We start from the raw sequence: 3510 nt of genomic DNA, 5'->3' as shown, positions 1-3510 counted from the left end.
CTTACACTAAGTGTGTTTGTCTGAAGTAAGAGTGTTCACTATTCTTACACTAAGTGTGTTTGACTGAAGTAAGAGTATTCACTATTCTTACACTAAGTGTGTTTGTCTGAAGTAAGAGTGTTCACTATTCTTACGCTAAGTGTGTTTGTCTGAAGTAGAGTATTCAGTATTCTTACACTAAATGTGTTTGTCTGAAGTAAGTGTTTATTATTCTTACACTAAGTGTGTTTGACTGAAGTAGAGTGTTCACTATTCTTACACTAAGTGTGTTTGTCTGAAGTAAGAGTATTCACTATTCTTACACTAAGTGTGTTTGTCTGAAGTAAGAGTGTTCACTATTCTTACACTAAGTGTGTTTGTCTGAAGTAAGAGTATTCACTATTCTTACACTAAGTGTGTTTGACTGAAGTAAGAGTTTTCACTATTCTTACACTAAGTGTGTTTGACTGAAGTAAGAGTATTCACTATTCTTACACTAAGTGTGTTTGACTGAAGTAGAGTATTCACTATTCTTACACTAAGTGTGTTTGACTGAAGTAAGAGTATTCACTATTCTGACACTAAGTGTGTTTGAACGAAACATGGATTCTGGGCGTGTTTCAATCTGTATATTTTTATTTTGTTTCTTGACAGCATTTCGAATACAGTTCATATTTGTTCTTTCACCCTTCATCATTTCTTTAGTTTTAACGTGAGTGAGTAATAAATGAATGCGCAACGTTGTAAGAACAATCTCGAGAAAGAACGAAACGAGAGAGAGAGCGACATTGTAGCTACAAATCCGAGCAGTGTCTTTACTTAAAATGACTGTAAATTTATTAAAAAGAAAGCGGCGGTTTAACAATATTAATTAGCAGTTTCTAATTTGTCTGATGCCTTATGTCTATTAAGAACTAATCAAATTTTCCGGTTTTAAATCGTTCATGAGTTATGGATAAAAGTGTTCTCAATAATACGGTAGTACTTTTCTGAAGTGCAGTGATTCTTAATGAAAGAATTATTGACAAAACGACCTTAATAATACAGATGTCTCAATACCTAAATACTGATTTGAACTTTCCATGAAAAATCAGACAAGAATAAAAATATAAAACTTATCTTTATTAAGTAATACAGCTTACAATACTCACGTCATTTTCACACCCTATATTTCCTAGAGTTGTTGAATGTGCAGCAGACGATCAGCTTATCAAGCAATGAAATTGTTATGACACATATTTATATATATAATAATCTTGTAGTGGTATTTCAAAACATGTTATTCGATAGTGGGACAGGTAACAGTAAAAACATAAATTAACCAAAAACAGTTCAAATTTAAAACCTCGTAGCAAGAGTTTTTGGAATATTTCTCGGTTTTTGTTTTTTAGGGATTCAGTGGCTCAGACAGACAATAAGCGTAATCACGCGCATGTCACGGTTCCTAGCGGGTGATTTCGACCCAGAAAAGATGGACTCTGAATGGGATGAAATTATGGCCTCTCTGAATACTAGTATGGAAGAAGGGGGAAAAGATGGAGTTGATGAAGACCAGAACCCAGGTACCTGATTGGTTCTCCAATTCTTTTGAAGAGTGTTTAACAAAACATTATTGGTGGAATAAACTGAATATTTCGTCGTTATAAGATATTATAACTTCCTTTGTGAAATCAGTTCAAAGTAAAAGACATCCAGGATCGCTACTTTTTAATTTCTTTAAAATAAGTTAGGTTACTAGAATGCAATCTGTTTATGAAACTTATAATGTATATCATTAGTTACAAATATCATATTATTTATTACCTATCCAAGTACACATTTCCATACGTATCCGTGTAACTGGTTCGTCATTTGCTGAATAATGAGTAAATAGTAAAATAAATAATAAGAATGAATAAATAGGGTTTAAATAAATAAATAATAATGTGATATTAATTTTTAGCCTAATTCTAAATAGGAAATGACCCAAGTAAAAACTAATAAACAATTACACATCATCAACTTAATGTAGCTCACACCATAACGTTTATTGTTTATGTAAGTTGATATTAAAAAGCATTTTTTGGGGTCTGTTGTATCGTAGTCAGCCTTATGATCCATGATATTGGGAGACAAAACTCTTCGAATTTAGGTATATCATTTACAGTCTTGGCCAAAATGTTTACATTCTGTTCTATATTGATGTTATTGTCTACGTCCATGGAGTAGTTATTGAGTAAATGTCCGAGTAGTAACAGAGAAAGTAACTTGTGATCAGATAAACATGTCAGAGTTATTATTCTGGTCCGTATAAGTTGTTCTCATCACTTGTTCGTCAAAACACACATACACACCTGTGTTGTTTGAAACGGTGGGATTTTGATATCAACTATCTTTGAAACAAATCAACGCTTTGTTCACAAAGTTTCTCTGTAGTTGGTGTAGAGTCATGCCATGTCACGTGCCAGAAGTTATAAACCCTATAATTGTTCGACTGTTCAGAAATGGAATAAAGCAAACGGACATTGCCAGAACATTAGGGTACTGCCAGTATACTGTATCAAGAATCCTGAAACGCCATCGGACAACAGGAAACATTGTTCCAGGAAAGTTTACCGGTAGACACCGAATAACTACTGCCTGAGATGACCCTGTTTTAATCGGGTTAACACGTCAAGGTCGAAAGAAGTCTTGCAACACTTTACGCTAGGAACGGCATGAACACATTCATTCCAGGATATCCAGAAGAACAGTAAATAGGAGACTAACCAAACAAGGTTATTTTGCAAGAAGGGATATCTGCAAACTGATATTAACAAGAATTCATCGCCGTCACAGTGTAACTTGGGCAAGATAGCATGACATCTACCAGTTAGGACACTGGCTACATGTCATCTTTTCAGATGAGTCCTGTTTCTGGCATGTTAAAGCTGACGGTAAGATTCGTGTTCGTTGTTTGCCTGGAGAACGGATGAGAGAAGACTGTTTTTACTACAGGGAACACACAGGAGGTGGTGCAGTACATGTTTGGGCAGCTATTGATCATGGTGGAAAAATTGTTCTTCATACCCTCCAGGGAAACGTCAATGGCGTCTCCTACAGGCATCACATGGAGACGATATTTCTGCCATATGCTAGGGCAATAACTTTATGATCCAGAATGACAATGCTACTACACACAGTGTGCGTGTTGTACAGGATTATCTCAACCAGGAGGACGTTACAAGATTGCCATGGGCAGCAAAGTTTCCAGATTGTAATCCCATTGAAAACTGTTGAGCAGAACTGAGCCAGAAAATTGATAACCACGACCTCAAAACAGCTATTGTAGCTGAGTTTCAGCGGTGGATTACATCAATAACCTGATGGACAGAATGCCACATCGCCTTGCAGAAGTTATTAGAGTACGAGGAGGATCAATCAGGTACTGAATGTTTAATATGAACTGATATTAAGTTACAGACGCTATTTTTTTATAATTCGATGTTATATTTTGTCATTATATGTGTTTTGGTAAGGTTTTATTGTGATAGGTGAAATGCTGAATTACAC

General features: G+C 35.2%; 1 long non-coding RNA gene across 1 annotated transcript in view; it reads left to right on the top strand.

Moving 5' to 3' along the window:
- Window positions 1-3510, top strand: part of LOC111089184 — a 4981-nt gene that overhangs the window by 776 nt on the left and 695 nt on the right. Inside the window, exon 2 of the long non-coding RNA XR_002613494.1 lies at window positions 1371-1541. This is a non-coding gene — a long non-coding RNA (uncharacterized LOC111089184). The remainder of the gene's footprint in view (window positions 1-1370; window positions 1542-3510) is intronic.

Source organism: Limulus polyphemus, unplaced genomic scaffold (genome assembly GCF_000517525.1).
Source record: "Limulus polyphemus unplaced genomic scaffold, Limulus_polyphemus-2.1.2 Scaffold5479, whole genome shotgun sequence".
Taxonomy (NCBI): domain Eukaryota; kingdom Metazoa; phylum Arthropoda; class Merostomata; order Xiphosura; family Limulidae; genus Limulus; species Limulus polyphemus.
This window is presented reverse-complemented; position numbering and strand designations above follow the sequence as displayed.